Here is a 22043-nt window from a genome sequence, read left to right as displayed (position 1 = left end):
CCAAAAGCAAGGTGTCATGGTTATGTGAATGGATGGCAGACTCAAAGTAGTAATCAGAATAGTTGGATTCCCTTAGACCTATGGGGTTGATCATCGAGTTCATATAGGAGTGAAATACTTGGGAATCCTACTATATTCTTATTTGATCAGTATAAGAGGAATACTTTCAGGTGAAGTGAGCAAAAGTCTAACTTGAATCATGGAGATGGAGATTCATGACCACTCAATCAATTCCCAGAATTGAGCCACTTTATGAACCCAGAATCTCTAGAATAAAGATCCCCTTGAGGAAGGACCCTTGTACCCTGCTGAAAATTTATACTGCAAATCTTTATTTCAGCCTTCCTGAAAGGGTATTAGGACTTTTTACTAGGGTATTTATTATGCTTTGGAGGAAAATAAATAATCAGACTTTTTGAGGACTATTAAACATTGGCTCTGAACTGATGCTGATTCCAGAAGGCTCCAAACTCGACCATGGCCTCCAGTCAGAGCAGAGGCTTATGGAGGTAAGTTGATCAGTGGAATTTTAGCTCAGTTCATCTCACTGTGGGTTCAGCAGTTCCTCAAACCCATCTTGTCATTATTTACCCAGCTCTGAACACATAATTGAAATAGACATTAGCAACTGGCAGAATCCTTACCCCCTTTCACTATCAAAAATTATAAACAAGCCCAAGGAGTTTTTATGTGACTTGTATTTGATATTTTTCACAATAAAAATTTAAACTGGAAATTTAAAAATATGTATTAATTCATTTAAAAATAATTATACATTTGTATAAATATTATTATGAGAAATAACTATGTTAAGCAAAACTATAATGACGAAAGTGACATTTCCTTCACTTTTCCACTTCTTCTTCAAATGTGTAGTTGTAAAAAGGAGGAATATTATAATAGCATCTTTCAGATAACTGTGGGGTTCTTCCTTTGAGGAACACACACACATTCAATAAGTGGAGTTTTCTTAAAGGTTAGTTGTAATGTGAAACCTGAACCATATCTGTGAACTTCTGTTCTTTCACATTAGAATTCTTTGACCTATTTTGCACTCACCCCAACCCCATTTTGTGCTTTGAGTAAATCTTTTACCTGTGCATGACACAGCTTGGGAATTGTGAAGGGCTTAGGAGTTGTCTAGAGCTTTCCCTAACCACAGCCTTTTATCACCTTCCATTAAAACCAAATTTGAGTTATGAAACATGAAACTAAGTGTGTATTATAAAACATGAAACTAAACAGGAATATAATTAAAAGAAGGCAGCAAGTTTCTAAAGTAAATTGCTGAGAGCCGATAAAACTACAGACACTTTAAGGAAATTTCTGATTTTTGTGAATATTGAATCAGAGTGTGGACTTGGAACTGTCTTGATAATTCTATGAGGCTGATATATTATTTCCTAGATGCCAATGTATTTGGCAATAAATATAAACAGGTATTCATCTTTTGCTATTAACAATCTAATTAACTTTATTATCATTGATAGTTTTTAAATGTTCCAGGTCAAGGCTATTGAGTTCTAATTTTATCTTGGCAGCATCTTAAAATGTTACTTTGTTCTATGGCTGCTTTCCACCAACCCATTCAACATAGGTGACATTTCACTACTATAGATTTTCTCTCTCTTTCACAGAATGGAGATTTCTCTGTACTCATTAGCATTTGTTAAAGGCAATTGAGGATAAACATTCTCCTACTTTGGGCCAGGTCATTTTGGTTCCTTCCTTTCTTCCTTCCTTCCCCTACCTATTGTGACTAAGTGTAAAGTAGATCATACATTCTTTTCCACTGCAAATAGAGGCATCTGACAAGTTTATGTGTTAGAATCCTTTTCATTCTCCAGGCCAAGAAAGATAAGGATATAAATAGACAAGATATAACATGTTGGTTAAAATGCAATCATTGCTCACAAAGAGGTGAAAGCTCAATACTGCTCTATAGTGTGCTTGGTTCTTGTATATTTTCTTTGGACTCAAGAGGCAAGGTTCTTGATTTTTATACTTCCCACAGCCTTGACTACAGCAAAAGGAGACTGCTTTCCTAACTAATTTGCAAAGTGGATGACCACAAGACATTTAGAGAGAGTGTTATTTACACTTAAAAAAATTACCAACTACTTCAATGTCTTCTCAAACTTGTGTACACATCTCTAGATCAAATTCTTCCCTAAATTATGAGTCAGACATACTTATGTATGACTCGTTACTTTTCAGTTTTTAGTGAGTTGAAATTCTGAAAGTGTAAAGTCTCTCTTGATATTCTCTGTAGAATTAGTAAATTATGTCGATAGCTGGAACTTTACATTCTCAAGATACTTTACAAGCCTCTCAGGACTTTTTTTTTTTTTTTTTTAAGCCCACGAGGAGCTGAGGAGAGAAACTTATTTGAACAGGGATATTAAGCTGGTGTAGGTCCCCACTGTCACCTCGGCCTTTCATGATGTTCTTGTGGGCTCTCTGGCTAAGGGATTGTATCAATCCTTGCCTTCATTACTTAATTTGAGCTCCACTTCTGAGTCACCTTTTTTCTAATGTTCTTGAGGAAACTGTACAGATAGGAAGGAATGTAACTCATTAGCATTTCCTTTGCCCCTTCTGTGTGCAGCTAACTTCAGCTCCCTTTTAGAGAATCAGCACAAGTCTCTCCTCTTCCAGAATTTCATGGTCAGCTCTCTCATTTTTGCTGGACTAATGTTTCTCTCATGGTACCTTTCATGTGCCTCCATCTTAAGAATGGCAAAACACATCTTAACTGAAATAGAAGACTTCTTTATTTCTTTATCTCTGGTGGCTGCTGCCATGTTTGGTATAGTCAGGGATGGGATCCAATGGTACTAAACTAGTCCCATGGTGCCAACCAAGGAGTTTTAGTTAAAAGTGATGACAACCTCTCTGCCCTCATAAGTTCAGGGAATGAAAAGGAAAGACCATGCCTTAGTTGAGATGGAGAATAGAAGGAGGAAGGAAGTTGAAATTTTTCAGTGAAGAAGAAGTAAAAGAATAGCCAAATGGAAGAGAACAGTCTGTCCTTGCTGACATTGCTGAAATCCTTGTGTAGCTAAGTCTATAAAAACAAAAGTTGTTAGGATAGGTGACTCATCTCACACTTTAAGATAAGCATAGCCCATTTGGGCAATGAAGTTATATTATTCATGTACTATATACCGATGTTTCAATTAATGACAGACTGCATCTACATGGTGGCCTCATAATATCATATGCCTAGTGAGGTCCTAGCTGTCTTTGCCTGAGTTCACTGTGTGATGTTCATACAGTAATGAAATCATCTAATGATGCATTTCTCAGAATGATGCATTGTTAAACAAAGCATGACAGTACTTTCTCTCATCAAATGTTCCACTTCTACCATATTATATGAGTTCTAACTGTTGATTATGTTGGCAGAGGATGAAACATTTTTTTTTCCCTTAGATTGCTACAAGTTTTTGAGGGGTTGGAGGCAGAAGAGTGGATGTTTCCTTGAGACATGGTAGGGAAGAAATATGTCTTACACCCCGGAATCCCCAGGCCCATTGAGAGGCTCCTATCTGGGCTTTGTAGCATCCCCATAAGAAGCTAAGTGCCTATATTTATAATATTACAATGAAAACTGGCATTTTTTTCTGTATTTATACTAAATTATTAGCTTTCAAAGCTTATTGACTAAATATTAATGAATGAATTGTTTTCTTCATACACAGAAAGAGCCCAGGAAATACTTTTCTTAGAGATTTACCCAAAGTAGCAGATAGTCTCTTCTCTCTAATGAGTAATGGTGTCCTTTTCTTTCACTTTTCCATCCTGTCCAATAATAAGCCCATCTGAAATCACTGGATTTGGATAAGATATTTTGGAAAACCCACACTTTGGGCAACTTTCCCCTCCTGTTCTGGCTGCCTGAAAACAGGGGTTCTTTATTCTCAGAATCTGAGGAAATCTGTGGATGTAGCTAGAATGAAGATGGGAAAACTTTCATAGAATAATGTTGTTTACACACTGGCAACGAGGAGGAACTCATTAAAACCAAGTTTAATGTGACAATTTTAGAAGAAGAAACTATATATTTCTTTTCACTTTGATAGGCATAAACCTAAGCCAGGTATCTCTTCCATCTCTCGGCCTCAGGCAAATTCCTTGATTCAATTTTATCTTTCATAAAAATGGTATGTTTGTGGAGCAGGGTGAGGGTGAGGATCTTAAGCAACACACTGTGATATTGGAATGTTAAAAATATATGCCTCAGACAGCAGTTTGACATTTGAAGAGGCTATCATGAAAAGATTGAGAAAGCAGTTGAAATCAATTTGGCTATTCTTCATTTGTACTGTAGTGAAGAAACACGACACTAGTAATAAAGTTCACATTATTTTGGTAAAAATATCTTGAAACAAGCCTTTTATTAGGAGTGTGAATAAAATTTATCACAAGAGAACAAACAAACAAAAAATTCAAACACCCTCAACTAATAAAAAAGATGCACCCCAAATTTAGCTATAAGCCATGCAAGGACTGAGGACTGAGGACTGAGGTACTTGTGTTTTGATATTTCTCCTAATAGATAGATCTTCTTGTAAATTAAGTTGTGACTATTTTTTCATTTTTGGATCTTATTTAAACAGGTCCAATACTAGTGGCTGAACCAGTTTAGTAGAAAATAGTGTTCTCATTGTATACGACCTAGGGCAGTGCTTTACAGATTTTTACAACAACGAGAATGTTTCCATTTGGGTGCCCACAGAAACAGACTTTGAGACTGCTTCCTTGTGCAAAATAATTTATTTGAGAAATGTAAGAAACAACAGTAGGGAAATGGGAAAGTGAGACAGGGAAGGGAAGGAAGCCAATATATAGTACATTATCAAGCCAGTTAATACTAATGGCCTTTGGCACTTCATCTCAGAAGGAAACGGGGTCACAACATAGAATACACACTTCAGACATATCCTAATTTGGAAAGGAGGACTATCTATATCTATATATCTATGTACCTATGTATTATCTATCTATCTATCTATCTATCTATCTATCTATCTATCTATCTATCAATCTATCTAATCACCTCTCTTTCTACCCACTGTGTCTTCTGTCATCTAGCTAGCTAGTGGAATGTTAATTCTTTACTCCCGTCATTCATTAGTTGAGGGATGCTCCACAGGGAATAATTTCCAGAATTTGTGGTCTACAATTTTCTCAGGTAGAACAGGCTTTCAGAATCTTCAGAGAAAACCCCTCGGGCAAGGAAATTCATAATGGTAGGTGAAAGCTGACCCATAAATACTAGAAATCCACTATAAGTTGTCACCCATGAGAGACTTGCTCTGTATCTACTAGAGAGGGCATTTACTTTCTGAGAGGGCATTCTTGCATTACCCACTGAAAATGTGAAACTTTAAAATACATTATAAGATATAAATATGAAGTTTTGCTTCATAGTATACTGATAGTTATAAGTACATTATGTTTAAAATTACTATCAGTTGAAAAATATTTTTCTACAATCTAAAAATTTTTTAAATAATAAAGAATGTCTGCCTGTTTTCTTTTGAAACTGGAGTCTAGGACAAGTGTTGCATGCCAGTTTATATGGGGACCAATTGCAGGGATTAGGGGGTAGTGCTAAGGGAATGAGATGGGAAAGAAGGGAAAAGCAAAATAAGGATGAGTTATCTGTGTTTGTTGATGGGTACTTCATCATGTGGTTGCTGGTATCTTCTGCGGAGCCTATCAAATGCTTTTTCAGAACTGTCTGACCAGGGACCAAGAGATAGAAGTGTTTATCCATCATCTTTCTGTTCTGTAGGGTTCACTAATAGTACTATAGGCAATAACTGTGCTGCCTGCAAGGTGGTATATGCCTGAATGACAGTCAGGTTCTGAAAAGCTCTGGACTAGTAGCAAGGGGTGAGAAGGGCAGGCTAAGGTGGGTCACTGTCAGATTACATTTGGGAAAGCTGCTAGAAACTTGCACAGAACTGGTGTTTGAGATGAGATGTGGGCTACAATGATGGACTGTCATGGTGCATACAAAGTACCAATACAGTGAATGTCTGATGGGAGTTGAGGGTAGGAAGGGGCGTGCCCTAGGGTGATGTGTGGGTTTAGCATATCCTACTCCTTTGTTGAATCCAGATGCTTTTTGACAGTGCACTTTCTCTCCAAAATCAATCAATCAAACAAACTGCATTTTTTTCTTCCTTTCCTCTCACAAATAGTCACTTATTAACATCACATTGTTATATAAATTTGTTACTCCTTAAAGTTACTTATTATTATTAGAATAATAACAGTTAAGACCATTTAAGCTTTTTTCCTTTCAAAATATAATAACCTACTAAGTTATGGAAACATATTTCATAAAACTAAACAGAAAATATAAATTACTCATACATCGCGCAGCCTTTAATTTGACTTAATTTTCATGAAAATCCACATCCTTCTTTGTTACATTGAATGTGGAGGCCTGCTTTTCCATACTCATGTACAGAAGTAATGACAAGGTAGTTTAATTTCAACTCTGCTGGCAGTTACAGCTCCCTCCAACCACACACTCGGAGGGAGCCAGGAGCATTATTTATTACAGTAAGTATTTAAAGGCACTGTCATAAAGAACTCAATATCACATCAGCTGCTGCTGTGCATTCCTGTAGTACTGTCTCTGAAAATAGGCTGGTGTGACATCAGACTCAAGGGAAATGGCAGGAAAGCTGCTGATCAAAGAAAGTTTCCTTTTATTATACGAAGAGATAGAAAATGCGTATAAATAAACATTTAAATATTTGATTTAAGCTTTTGGCTTTATTGGTTTAAATACATTGAGTGTTTCATTATGTCAACAACAGAAGTCTTTTCAAATCAAGATTCTGGAAAGACTTTCAACTTGTGAGATTTTTGAAATAGATACTGGTACTGGTTTTTGGTCATTCCTGACAGTGATTACTCCTGAATCTTAATGAAGAGAATTACAAAATTTCCCCTGACTTGTGACTGCTTCAAATCAGAAGGCATATGGGATTTCCTCATCCACAAAATAGGCATGATAATCATGTCTGTAGTTTAGTGTACAGAATGAGACTAGAGCAGGGCTTGGCACATGGTAAGCTCTCAGCAAATGTTAGTTGTTAATATTTTTATGTTTATACATTATAACCTGCTTGGGTCATCAGATGCTTATCTAAATCTGTGTAGTAAAAACATCCAAATATTCCAAGCACATAATAGGCTAATTAGAGGCGCCATCAACAACACTACAATATGGTTAATAACAATGTTTTGTGTACTTGAAAATTGGGAAGAGCAGATTTTAAATGTTCTCATGATAAAACAAGATTAATATTTGAGATAAGCATATATTAATTAGGTTGATTTAGCCATTGCACAATATAAGTATATTTTAAAATGTTGTACACTATAAATATTGACATTTTTATTTTCTACTAAAATTAATTACAAAACAATAAAACAACATTACTGATATCTTTAAGCCCTCAAATTTAAACTCAAATGTAATTCAAAATTTGGAAAATTATATAGAAAATTTAAGCCATACTTCCAATTATTCCTCAAGTTTTCCCAGTGTGTATATTCCAAGTGAAACATGGGTGCAAATTCCTCCATATGTTTAGCAGATCTTCAGTGAATTCCTACAAAGTGCTAATGCATTTTACATTATGGAAGATTCATCAGTGATCAAAGCAGTTGGAGTCCCTGATATCAGTGAGATCAAACTATAAGAATAAAGGCAAGACAATGAAAAAATAAGCAAATATATGAGTGCAGGTAATTATAGACTAAAATAAAGATTTAGAAAAAGAAAAAAAAAAAAGACTAAGGAGCTAGAAAATAGCTGTGGGAAACCATTCCACAGGGAAGTTAGTGAAGAATCCTCTAAGGAGGTGACATTTATGACAAACATTAAGAATGACACTGAGAGGAATGAATGAATGAATGAATGAATGAAAGAAATGAAACTAAGTCAGCCACATAGAATGGAGGGTGATGAGGAGATGAATCATTTCATGAAGAAAGACCAGCAAAGGCTAGAGGTAGAAGACCATGTTCTTGGATTGGTGTGATGAGGGAGAACTGTGCAGAAAGAGATGGAAGAGGGGGACAAACCCACAGTTAGGAAGGTAGATTTTTTCTGATAGCCAGGTAGTGATATTGAAGGGTTTCAGCAGAGGACAATAAAATCTAACTTATGTTTAAAAACATCTGGTTATGGAACATGGACAATACTGTGGTAGTGATATAAACAGGAAATCCATTTGTTGACTCTGAAGTTGTCATGGGAGAGATGGTGGTGCCTTGGCATGTGGCAGTAGTATAGATACAGGACAGTGAAATGAATGTATTTTGGAGCTAGAACCTGGGAAGACTTAGTGAAGGATTAGAAAGTATGGAGAGAGGAAAGATTCATTGATTTTTAACTTGAATGAGAAGATGGTAGATCTGTTTCCTGAGTTGGGAAATACTTGGTGGGAGAGCCATGTTGTTTTATGAGATTCTTCTTACACATTCAAGAGGAAGTTTCAAGTAGGTAATGATGAGCTCTGACTTGGATTTAGCTATAAATTTGGAAGCTATTGTAATAGATGATTTTTAAAGTGTGAAACTAAATGTGACCATCAAGGGATACTATTGAACAAATATATATAAGATCAAAAAAGAGCATGGATTTTCCAACAAGATTTTAATAGACAAAAGCATGAAGAGTGACTTGAAAGTAAGAAAGTAGAGCTAGTGATACAGGCAGCTCATTCAAAGAACTTTGCTGAGGAAAAGAAGGAGAAAAAAAAGTATTTCCTAATTTGTTGGGGGTGTGCATTTAGGAGATTTTGTTTTAAAAGATGAGTTGTAGTAAAAATATTTGCAGACTGATGGAAATGATCTAGTAGAGATAGTGGATAAACAGCCAGGCATGAGGAGATTATTGAAGCTGTAAAATCTTTGGGAAGGTGACAGGGTTGCAGCCAAGGCACATGTGGAAACAATTGCTTTTGATAGGTGTAAAGACACTTTTAAAATTGCAAACAGGAAACATTTGGAGAGTTGATGGTAGAACTATGACAGAATTCTAATTTAGTAGTTTTTTTTTTTCAATGACTTTGAGACAAGATCCTCATCTGGGAGGATAGAGAGGAAGGTTGAGGATAGAGGAAGGTCATCTGGAAGGTGGGAAAATAAACTTTCTTGGAAACAGTAGTAGGGTTGCTAGGGAAGGTGACCAAGCATTTCTTTTTTTTTTTTTTTTTTTTAAACAGGCACAAAATCCATTTTATTATACAAGAATAGTACACAGTAAAAAGAGTATTTCACTTAGTCCTACCATTCATAGGTAAACCAGTTTATAGTTGGTGTGCAGCTTTATATTTATATTCAGATTTATATTTATGCACATATACATATATAAATATTTTCACCAAAACACATACCATGACATAATGGTCTCTTGGTGTTAATTTAGATCTCCCGCTCATTTGGTATCCGTATTAAGTGTGTATCATTAATAACGTTTCACTTGGATGTACCAAAATTCATGTAATTCCATTATTGGACATTGTTTTAGTATATTTAAGACACTAAACAAGGCCCCAAGCCACATCTTTGTTCCTCCATCTCTGATATTTTCTTAGGATAAAGTCAGAGATGGAATTGCAAGGACATAAGATGTTAGTAACCTTTTTTAGGGCTTGAAGATGTCTGAAAGGTGTATCTGTTACATCCTGCTTCCACACGAATTCCTCTGTGTAGCCAGTGCCCAAGCTACAGTTTCCAGCGCAGATGAAGACAGCCAGGATGCCCCAGTCAACACTCCTGCCCAGTCTGTCTGTCTGCCTTGAGGTGGTTCAGCAGCTGTGGCATGACCTGCTCTGGTTCAAGGGCTATCTGAGCTTTGAACTTCTGGAAAATGTTATTTTCCCTGGATTCATGCTTTACCATGGAATCCAGTTCTCCCTCAAGAGCTTCATCCGTGCTTCCTGTGATCTCAAAGTCTTCTTCCTTTTTCACAACTTCAGGCACAATCTCCTCCTCTGTTTCTATGACAATTTCGAATTCAGGAAAAAGGAAGTTATGGCCTGGAACTGTATGGTCCAAATGACCTTGGGTACAAGGCTGCTTGTGCTCCAACCTCCAGTCCAGCGTCTGATGCTCCTTACTGCAGTAGTGTGCTTGGTGGCATCCGGAACACGTTTTGGGGCCTAAACAGCCACAAACCCTGCAGAGATGAGCGACCGACTTAAGTTGGAGACACACAGGTTCTGATTCTGGGAAAGGGTTCTCAGAAGATGGCTCACAGGAGTAAAACTCATTTTTCCTGGATAGCTGATTCCTAAAAACTTGCTGGGGAACTGCTGGCTGCGCAGCCGCCACGCAGGCACCTGCTCTGCAAAACCCAGTTCCCCTCACTGGGCCCGGGTTGCCGCCATCCAGGAGCAGGCGAGTGCGTGCGGGCCGCTGGGCCGGAAGCGGAACTCACCCAAAACCGGAAGCCGGAATTCGGGCCGCATTTTAGGTTATCATGAAATCACGGTGAACCCCTTGAACCAAGGTGTGATATTTGTTAGCAATATACAAGTGCTGACTGGCAGGCAAAGAGAAGAAAGAGAAGAAAAAGAAAACGGATCAATTTTTTTTTCTTTTAACTATAATGGAGCAAGATAGGAAAAGGACATTGAGTATGTTTCTGAGAGTTTGATTATAGTCACAGACTACAGATTCTAGCTTGCGTTTGAGGTGGAAACCAAAGACAGGGAGTGGGTGAAAAAGTAGGGAGGCCATAGATGGAGATCAGAGTGAAAACAGAAGTAAAGAAATGGACCCTCTAGAGTGATCTGGGAGAAAAACTGTCGTGGGCTATTTCAAATGAAGGTTTTGGTGGTGATGCGTGCTCTCATTTGAATGTCGCTGTCTAAGCTCATGCTGAAATTTAATCCCCTTTGTAAGGCATTAGGAGGTGGAACCAGGTGGGACCTTTAAGAAGTGATTAATGGATTCAGTCACTCATGGATTAATGGGTAATCTCTAGCGTAGGTCTGTTATAAAAGCCAGTTTGATCTGTCTCCTGCCACTCTCTGCAGAATTACCACAAGCCTTGCCAGATGCAGCCCTTTGACCTCCCGACCTCTAAAACCTTTATTCTTTACAAATTACTCAGAATAAACCTTTATTCTTTACAAATTACTCAGTCTTTGGCGTTCAGTCATAACAAAAAACAATGAACTAACAAAATGCATTTGCTGACAATAACAACATCTTGGTAGTAACCACAGAAATGGGTGACTAGGATGGCAGAGAAGTGTATAAAAATGAAACTAAAAGGTCTGAAGGTGTAGCTCAGTGGTAGTGTGGTTGTCTACCATGCATGCACAAGACCCTGGGTTTGATCCTCAGCACTGGAGGGGGGGGAGGGAGGGAAGGAGAAGGGTTGGGGGGGGAGATATCAGAGAATTGGAAAACCAAGTTTCTTGATAAGTCATTTCTATGGTTGCTGAATTACTGAGGAATGAGGAATGGTGTAGAAGTGGAGGAAATGTAGGAATAAATGGGAGGTCTGTATAAATTAAGTCTACAGAAGAGAGTAATGGGAGGGTGGGCAGCATAATAAGATGGCATAGCTTCCTAAGACTGTGGGTTTTGAAAGCTTTTAGAGAAACAAATGATTGAAAAGCAGCAGTGTGGATCAAAAAGAACACAAAAAGGCTCCTTTTCTGTCCTTGAGACAGCTGCCGAGAACATTTTTAGATAACTGTAGGAGCAAAGGGACATTCAAGGAAAAGGTGAGAGTATGAGTGGGTTTGTTGGTCATAGATCTGCAGTTCCAAAAGGCACAATGAGTGGGTGAGGGAGGGAGAGAAAAGGGTTAGTTACGATATGGAGCATATCAATGCTATCAATGCTGAATTCCTGAATAATTTCAGTTTTAGGTAGTGACTGACCTCTTCCAAAAGTTGATGGAAATGGTGTTGGAGAACACAAATGTGCCTTCCTCAGCTATTAGATACAGGCATACTTCAAGAAATCACATGGAAAAACTGTGCTGTGCCACAGAATTGCATACACATTTGAAATGCTTGAACTTGTGTGTATCATACTTAAATGATCAACTCTTAGGTTATTGGCACTTAAGGAGTGTCATAGGAGTCCTGCTTCTGTTTTAAGGGCATCAGCTTTTAGGTTAGACTAGACTTGGAAACTTCTCTCTTCACAAAGAAGATTTGGGTAAAACCTTAGTGAAAATTTCAGATAAGAGTAGAAAACAATTCTAGTAGCTGATTTTAGACATTCTTTCATATTGCAACGTAGGGGACAAAACTTGTCCTTGAGAAACAGTGAAAGAGGACTCTTTATTTTTGAATCTGGATTCTAAGTGATTGTGTACGTAGAGCCTGTGTTAGTGCTCTCATACAAACAATTGACTATAAAAAGATACAGTAGCATGGGAAGCAAACAGCATGGAGCAGGAAAAAAACATGGACAGTAAAAGAAAGAATAGCAAGGGGTTAGGGCCTCATTAATTCTTTTTTTTAAAATTATAGATGGACAAAATACCTTTATTTTACTTATTTATTTCTATGTGGTGCTGAGGATCGAACCCAGCACTCACACATGCAAGGTGTGTGCTCTCCCACTGAGCCATAACCACAGCCCTAGCGTCATTAATTCTTAGCTAGGGAATTTAATATTAGAACCTCACTGTTCACTTAAGAGTCTTTTTTGGTGTGTATAATTATGCTAATGCATATATAGTGATCATATTTAAAATTTCAGTTCCAATAATGTTGATAAGTTGTTCTTAACTACTTTTTTTTTCTTCCTGAAGTTCCAAGACAAAGAATATTTCCTCATTCTATTAAATGTAGCTATCTGGATGTAATTTAACTTGGATGACAATTGCAGTCAAGATTCTGGAACTCAAAATGGGGAAGCCAGGTAAGCCATTCCATTTTTAGAATGTTGTTTTAATAAGGTTTATTCCTGTCTGGGTCTGCTGCATTTTACATATGCAATCACCAGCCTGGGAGTAGGAAGAGTTATTGCCATGACAACCAGGACTGACTGACTTGCCTTTCAGGAATGGTGACGATTCAGCATGTTTGTAGATGATACATACCTGTGGTTCTCAATGACTTTCTAGAAGGTCATATGGTTTTGGCAAATGGTTCTAGTGGTGTAGAAAGATGGAGAAGAAAGAATGTGAGCTAAATTATAACCATGCCTCTCCCTAAGTCAGGTATGTATCCTCAAGCAAGTCTCAATCTATTGGGACCTCAGTTTCTTTATACAATTATATGAAGCTATAGCTGAACTATATAGTCTTCAGGGTTGCTTATGGATCTGTTTCTCTGATTACATAGGCTTATGTATGTATGGGCATACAGAGCAAGATAGTCTTCTCTACTTATATCATAATCCTGTCATCACTTTAAAGTATTTTGTGTATTTTCTGTTTGTCTTTGTTTCAAAACTTCTTTATTTAAATCACAAAGGAACCCAACTTCTTAATTTTGTAATTTTTGATTTGGCTCATTCTCCACATTTTATTAAAAACAAATAATCCAAAACTCTTGCAGATTAAAAGTTATCATAAAGAAAGATGACTCTAAACAAGTTTTGAACAATTGTAACTTTATTGGGTCACAAGTATAATTTTTCAAGGGAATGGATTTGAATGCCTCAGTTCATTTGATACATGTGTACACGTTTTTTTTTTTTAAAGAGAGAGAGAATTTTTTTAATATTTATTTTTTAGTTTTTGGTGGACACAACATCTTTATTTCTTTTTTATTTTTATGTGGTGCTGAGGATCGAACCCAGCGCCCTGCACATGCCAGACGAGTGCGCTACTTCTTGAGCCACATCCCCAGCCCCAAACATGGGTTTTTCTAAAAACAAGCAAGCACTTCAATCAGCAGTTGATTATTTTGATTATTGTGCACAACAGAAATGTAAACCAAATCTGCATCATGAATTTGTTCTTTATTTTTCCTGGCTGTGTGTAGTAGCTGGCAATCCATTTTGGCTATCATTTGTATAATAGCTAGTGAACTGCTGGTTTTTCTGTAACATAAAGCAATGTTTCATAATGAATCATTTTGTCTGTTCATGTTCAAGTGCCCCAGCTCTCCTATCACCTGAAAAAGCTAGTTATGATAGTATGGTTTCAATTGTCAGAAGCCCTCTTTATTCTGGGGGAAAAAAAAAAGATTGACCCACATTTAGATATTTTCCTATTCAGAGGACTTTGAGTACACTTTTATATAACAGAGCCATTGTTCTCTTGCAGTTTCTCCTCCTCACTTCTAATTAGGGTTCTAGGGTAATTAGAATCATCATTTCTTTAATATAAAGGCACACAGGACCAACCTGTTACTTGCTTATTGGAAAGCTCAAGTATGGGCTAGCTTCTTTTGGTCCATCTTTCTATTGTGCTTTTGTCAGGTGCAGTTGACTTAGATGTGTCTTTTCACTTTGTCTTTCTTTGCTTTTCACCTTTATTTCCTACTCTTCTTTTTATTCCATGCCCTTCCCTTAATCTAACCTGTTTTCTCAGGTCTTCAAAAATTTCCCTTTCTTTCTCTTAAATGTTTCCAGACTTTCATCTGAATTCATGTGTTTATCTTTTCTCATTTTACCAATCAGCTCATGTCCTTATGGCCATGGTTCATCAGGCACAGGTGCAGGTACATGGGTCCCAATGTTTAGAAGGGTTCCCTGCTTGATTTAATACCTACTGTTGCCATCCTGAAATAAGTTTGAACTAGAACCTTTGTGTTTTCATTTTGCCCTGCCCCACTCCGTTATGTAGATGTAGTTATTTCTCTCCCCTTCAAGTTGGACAAGTATTTTGTATTTTAATTTGTTTAAGTAATTTTCATTCATATTTTTTTTTCATTTATTACCTTTTGGAAGTACATCACTCTGATTATTAATGTAATCCTTGTTAGGTCTGTTTATTTCTCAATCCTTCAGGAACATAGCTTTATAAAAAAATTGTGTACAGTTGACTTTTTTTTTTTTGCCACTCTATGGGAAAGGGAGCATGAGAATCAATAGAGATTAGAATTCACATAGGGAATGATCATTTTTGGAGAGCATTGTATAGTTTTTCACCTCATGAGGTTAAATTTTCTTCCTTGTTTGTTCGGGTTAATTGGTTTGCTCTTCCTGAATACACAATAATTGGTGGTTGGGGGAGGCTACTGGGTGGCAGAAGTAAGCTAACTGAGGTTAAATATCTCTGGTAATAAAGGAGATGGATTGTTGTATTTTTTGCTCTTAAACGTAAAAAAAATCAATCATTTTTTAATTTTCACAGTTTTACTTGAGGGAATTAGTAGGGTTTAAAGACTTTTCTAAATATATTCAGATATCTTTTTTTGGTTTTCACAAACCAAATGGCCTATTTGGCTGGTGGCAGTCTGAGTCACTTTACCTTGTGATACTGTCTGTGAGGAAGCATTTAAATAGTAACACAGTCGATGTGCCCCAAGGTTAACCCACGTGTAAGCAACTCTTTAAAAAAATTTTTTTTTTTAAATTTAAGCAAACCTTTGTGTATCCCTTATTTGGAGCCAGGCAGTGTCCTAGGCCCTTTAAAAATGCAGTCTCATTTAATTCTGTGAGCTAGGACTATTAATTACTTCTATCCTATAACTGAAGCAGAAATAAATTATATAATTTTCCCAAAGACACGGTTGTTCAGTTCTAAAGCAAAAATTTGAACCCAAGCTCACCGATATCAAATTGGTGAGCCTAGCATCTTTTTTTTTTTAAATTTTCTTTTTAGTTGTAGATGCACACCATGCCTTTATTTATTTATGTATATGTGGTGCTGAGAATTGAACCCAGTGCCTCACATGTGCCAGGCAAGTACTCTGCCACTGAGTCACAACCCCATCCCTGAGCCTTGCATCTTATAACTTGCTGCTGTCCCAATGTGTCATCTGTTTAATTTTATCTGTCTAGTCCCTCACAGAGTTGGAAGCCTAGATGAGTGATGGAATAAATTGTTAGGATAGTAAAGGACTTTCCAAGTCTCTATTTCTATAACTTCTCTTCAGTGACAATATGTAATATCAATGTAAATGGATATGGAAACAGACAAACCCAGATACTAGAACTGCATGTGACTCTAAAGCAGAAATATCTGAGATTCCATCTTGATCCTGGTTCAGATGAACACCTGACAGTATGTTCCTGGGAACTAACGTTCAAGAGATGCTTCACCAACTGTCACTATCCCTTTTGGAAACTTGTGATCACAGCTGATGACAGTGCTGAGGCCTTTTATCTGCTGCCACACTTTTTCTTTTGGCTAGACATTACAGAGAGCAGAGTTAGATGGCCAATCAATGTGCTGCATCAGAATCAATAGATCTCAGTAAGCATTCCATTAGGCCCCAGAGCCTTTCCATTTCTCAGTTCTGTCTGGGCTCTGCACATTCTCTCATGAAAAAAGAGAGTTTGGGGATTATTTTCCTCTACCTGTAGCTTCACATGGACAAATGAATCCCCTATTATTGTAGAAATCTAGTCAATAAAGCTGTCAGAAATTTTAAAACATTGACAGTAGGGCCAAGTTCAGTATACTTAACCTCTGTAGTAAGTTCTGAGTGTGAGATATAAGAGGAAGAAATAATGTTTAGAAGAAAGTGCCTTAAAATTAAAAAAAAAAGAAAATAGTTAAAAATGTTAGATGATGGAAGAGAATCCTAAACCTGAGGTTTTGATAACTGAATTTTGGCTTGGTTCTGTTATTAAGGATCCTGGGCAGTTAATTAAATGTCTGCAAGATGAATGGATTTAACCTGGTAATTGTTAGTATCCATAACAGTCAGGAATGTTAATTTCTTTTACATTAAAGAATTTTATTCCTTGAGTTCATTTCTATCCTGGGAGGACAGATACTCATGGAATTCACATGATTCAAACTGGTATAAGAAGTGGTGTCAGGTTCTTATTATTGTGACCTCTGCCCTTATCTTTTACTAGCACCTAAGTATTGTCACTTGGCTTCTGCTTCCCTCTCCCCACATTCAATAGCAAGTCAGAACCCATATGTCAGCTTTGCTCTTATTCTAGAACCTAGGAATTTTTTCTCTGATCTCTTTCTTCAGGAAACAGGCAAATAGGGCTCGAGTGGGTAGCTTTACCTCCTACATATCTTAATTTCTTTCTTAGAATCCTAGAAATAATGCTCACTCAAAATAACAGTTTCATACATAAGTTAGGGTAATGCTAGCAGTTATAATGGGTAAATGTCAGGCCTCAAGTGGGTTACACAAATTGGGTATTCTTGATTGACTCGTGGCTTTCCTTCAAGCAGCACTTCAGAAACCTAGCCTCCTTGTATCACGGGCCCTGCCATCTTCTCTATGTACTTTTCAGGGCCACCATGTTTGTCTGTAGCATGCATTGGAAGGGGTTCATCATGAAGTGTCATGCATGGAATCTTTGTGTGAGCCAGACCTGGAAATAGTGTACATTGGTTTGGTTTCTGGTCCATTGACTACATCCAAGATAGCAGGGAAATGTAATGTAGTTCTTACATACAAACAAAAGGAAACTGGTTTGATGTGTAGCCTGATGTTCTCAAAATCTAGACTGCATCAAAATCACTTGGAAAGACTGAAGCTCCAGACTATTGGGTTCCTGTTCTAGGTCTAATTCTGTCTGTATTTCTCATCAGTTTCCAGGAAATGCTGATGCAGCTGATCCAGGGACAGCACTTTGAAAACTACAGAGCTAATCACCCATGTCCTGTATTTCCTGAAGAATTTCAACCTTGAGGGAGAGAAGAGAAGAACAATTGATGGACAGGAGAATTTTAGCTTGTGGGGAGGTGGGTACTATGGAGCAAAGGTGACTTGAATGTGGTCTTGACTCTACTAAGCTGTGCGGTGCTGCAAGTGACTTCATCTCTTTGTGCCTGTTTTTCTGTCTGTGAAATGGGAATGATAAACTATCAGTTCCACCAAAAACAAGAGATTGTTGAGATCAAATGAGATATGTGTGGGGTGAAACACTTGTCTTAAAAACACTTGTCTTAAAATTCCTCTTGAGGCAAGAATTGTCTTTTTTAGGAAAAATATCTTGACAATTTACTTGCGGGTGGGAAGGGAGCCTTAAAGGAGACAAAAGGAGGTAAAACCACTCTGCAGAAGAGATGAATGGGGATTTAGAAGGAGAAAACACTCAGGAGAGAAGGGAAGAAAGCAAGTGAGGGAGGGCTGCTGATTGCCAAAGCAATAGCTAATGCTATTTCATTTCTTTGTGCTTCTGAATGTAAAACTTCTCTGTACCCCCAAACTTTGGTAAAGTTTTGTCTGTGAGAATCGGTGAACAGAAAATGAGACTGGTTCAGTTCAGAGCTGAGACAGGAGGATGCCTGGGGTGGGAGAGCAGGAGTGAAAGTGAAGGCTGGAAGCAGGCACTAGAGCCACCGTTATCTTGAAAACCTAAGCCTGAAAGTTTGGTTAACGCTCAACCCAGAATATTTATGGAACTCTGAGTCTCAAAAGTTTACATAGACGGCTAGGGGTGTAGAGAATAGTAGAGTGCTTGCCTAGCATGTGCGAGGCCCTGAGTCTGATCCTAGAACACACACACACACACACACACACACACACACACACACACTCAATATATGATTGATAATTTCTGTATATCCCAAAGGCCATCTAAAATTATAAAATTCACAGTAGTATCACTTAAATTACATTTTTTTCAAAATCTTCCTTATTCATCCATGTATTGTTTATATTCTTACACTCCTAATTATACCTTTATCAAGAGTTTATGTCTTATTCTTTTAAGTTTAGGTGTGGCTGCATTTTCTTAAAGCTACAAAATTATCCAAACAGAACAGATTGAATTTCAAGGGTAGGAAGTTTTTCTAATAATAATTTATGGTCCAAGTATAATGTGATGAAGGAAGGTGATGTACACACAGGTTCCCAGCCTGAATCTGCCAAATGGATCGAAATAGGAGTAAAAATTTCTGGCCGTAATTAGAAATGTTCTTAATTATTTCCAAAAAATGCTGCATTGTATGTGTATTTTTTTTTCAGTAAAAGAATGTGTAGAGATTTCACCCCGGGGTAAGATTTTCATTTCCTATGCATTTTCTTCTGAAATTATAAAAAGATGGGCCTCTTCCTTAATTTCTGAGAAGAATATTATAACACTTTTATTATCATGGTACAGTTTTTGAAAAGTGTAAATTTTACATTTTCACCTTTGTTGTTTCCCCCAAGCCCCTGCCTTTTTGAGTATTTGCAAGCTTCTCCAAATGACAGGCACATCCACAATGCAAAGAATTATCTTTTTTTTGGGCTGTTCCTGGGGGTAATGATTAGTAGCATCTTCACTGAATATTTAGCTTCCTCAAAATTGCTTATCTGTGCTGTGGATCAGTGAAAAAATCTGAGTGAGCTGTCACTACTTTACATAATTAAGTTTGTCTTGCCAGCAAAAGAAAGTAACAAAGTATGGAGTGAAAGAAGCCTAAGGTTGGCTGTTTAAAATATTTTCTGTTCATGCTATTTTTTCCACTTAAAATAACCTGAAACAAAATCAAAATAGATGAGATTGAGGAGGGAATTTATGCAAAACAGTCAGGCTGACAGCTCACATTTTCCTGTAAAACTCTTAGGAATTTTCTTCCTGCAGTCCCCTCCGCAGTCAATGATAAATAGTAAATGCTAAAAAGAAAACAATTTCCTATTGTTCAAAAGCTGACTGGTTTGGTATGTGGGTGAGGCAAAGGCGAGGATAAAGAGGGAGGTCCTATTGTAGAGAACAAATCAGAGGCACCAAAAGAATAGATAATTCATATCACTTTACATTAGTACAAAATCACAGCACCAGACTGGGGCTAGCCCCATTATTTTCCACTTAGAAAATACGTTCCCAAATTAGTGCCTAGATGGAATGGCCAATCACTTTGTAGGCATGCATGGATGAAAACACACTTTGTGGGCGGGACTTGTGGCTCAGTGGTAGAGCAAGCACATAGGAGGCACTGGGTTCCATCCTCAGCACCACATAAAGATAAATAAAATAAGATAAAAGTATTGTGTCTATTTATAGCTAAAAAAAATTAAAAAAAAGAAAACACACTTTGTTGCTTAGCTGCACTTAATCCTTTATTTCCCTTTCTTTTGAGTGGGCTGGTACACCCAATGGAATCCCCTCCCATGTATTTATTGAGCTTTCTGATGTATGCTAGTGTCTTTCTCTGGTTGGTGTAATAGGGAAAATTGTATTTGCTTATCTATTGCAAATGAAAATCACCTTGGGAATATAAAGAGCATTTTCAATTCTGCTACCATTATTTCAGAAGCAATCAAATGCAGAGGAATGAAAGTCAAACATAGAGAAAAATGCTGATAGATTGGGCAATCTGCATGGCTCTCTGGGACCATCATTATTTCAGTGTTCAAGAGGAAAATGCACATTTGAAAGATGATAAATTCCATCACGTACAATCAATCATTCATCTCTGATAGCAACAATAATTGTGGAGGAGCTAGCATTCAGATATTATTAACTATCTAGTCATTGTATTGTTTCAAACATACTAAATTCTTATGTAAGATTATGTGACCATCCCTGTCCCATTAGAATATGACTCTGGGATAATTTTCAGATATTGGTTCTCAGTGTCAATCACCTGTGAATGATGAGGTCAAGTAAATAATGTGGGCACTGAGAGCAAGATGTTTGGCCTTGTCTTTGTTCTAGAACATTTTGTCCCTTTGTTCCAGATTTTAAAAATAGACTATCTGCATTTTATGCATGCGTTTCTCCTTTATAATCTGAAGGTGATTTTATTAATACAGTAAATCTTGGTTGTCTGATACTTTAGGAAGATGCTTTTTCTGGGTAAACTAAAAGCCTGATATGGCTCTTCCTGATGTTCTTAAATATTTTATTAGCAGTGTCTCTTCCCCTCCCCCTTCCTATTCATAGTCTCCTTCAGTTTAATGATATAAAGCAGGTGGTAGGATTGTCAAGTCTGGGTTTCCATTAGAAACAACCCCTGAAAACCTGGTGTGTTTTCTCCCTTATTTTTTCCCATTATTAGATGTCTCAGGCTCCAAAGGCTCTTATAGCAGTTTGGAGAAGTGTATATCTTGTTTGAAGCCAATGTTCTGAGAATTTTAGAGCTATCAAGTCAGGTATTGTGGTTTTTACCCTTTTCTTAAAGTTTTCAGTTGTAGATTCTGGGATTCTCTTTTTCTTCCAAACTCTGGAGAGAGCTCAGACTTCAAGACCACCTCCCCTCCCACTTTCTTCTGGTGCTGGAAGTTGTATTGCCAGGAAGGGATGGGTTTGCCTTGCAGGGAGATGGAGCTGACTTGATGTTTGAGAAAAGGCCATTTAGTTGCTGACAACTTCTTTTATTAATTAGAAGATGGTTCAGAAATTTTATCATTCTTATATTTAGTAATCCTCTCCACCAAATATAAATGAGGCTAACTATTCAGATTATTATTTAGTGCAGGAAATGAGGCTTACCTTCTTTTTATTTTTTATTTTTGACAGGAGAGAAAGAAAAAAGAGAAAGGAGAGATACTATAGGGATTATGATGCTTGAGAATCTGCTGCTTTGGGATAGAAAGAGAATGTTAATAAGAATTAGAATAGAAGACGGTCATTCCCTGCTCTATTTGAAGAGGCCTAAAAGCTCCTGTTGTCCCCACACCCCTTATAAACCTTTTATTGAAATATGATATACACACAGAAAAGGGTGCATGTCATAATTATGTAGCTTGATGCATTTCCACAAACTACCATGTAATCACCACTCAGGGCAGAAAACAAACCTAGCAGCACCCAGAAGTGCTCCATGTATTTCCTTTCATTTATCTATCCCTCACTCCCAAGTGAGAATATTCTATCTTCTAGCAGCACAGATTTTTTTTGCCTTTTTTTGTCATTTAATATAATATAAACACAAAAATAATATATGTATATATTACATAGTATATATATATATAGTATAAATAGTATACATTAATATACCAATAGTACTG

At 37.1% G+C, this 22043-nt stretch overlaps 1 long non-coding RNA gene and 1 pseudogene across 2 annotated transcripts in view; both read right to left on the bottom strand.

Annotated features, from left to right (window-relative positions):
- The window catches only part of LOC113184114 (uncharacterized), an 82555-nt gene that overhangs the window by 28441 nt on the left and 32071 nt on the right, over window positions 1-22043 (bottom strand). The gene's annotated exons all lie outside the window — the stretch shown is intronic.
- Window positions 9582-10430, bottom strand: LOC113184103 (programmed cell death protein 2 pseudogene; annotated as a pseudogene).

This window comes from Urocitellus parryii, chromosome 9, assembly GCF_045843805.1.
Source record: "Urocitellus parryii isolate mUroPar1 chromosome 9, mUroPar1.hap1, whole genome shotgun sequence".
NCBI lineage: Eukaryota > Metazoa > Chordata > Mammalia > Rodentia > Sciuridae > Urocitellus > Urocitellus parryii.
The sequence above is the reverse complement of the archived record's forward strand: the minus strand, read 5'-3'. Positions and strand labels throughout refer to the sequence as shown.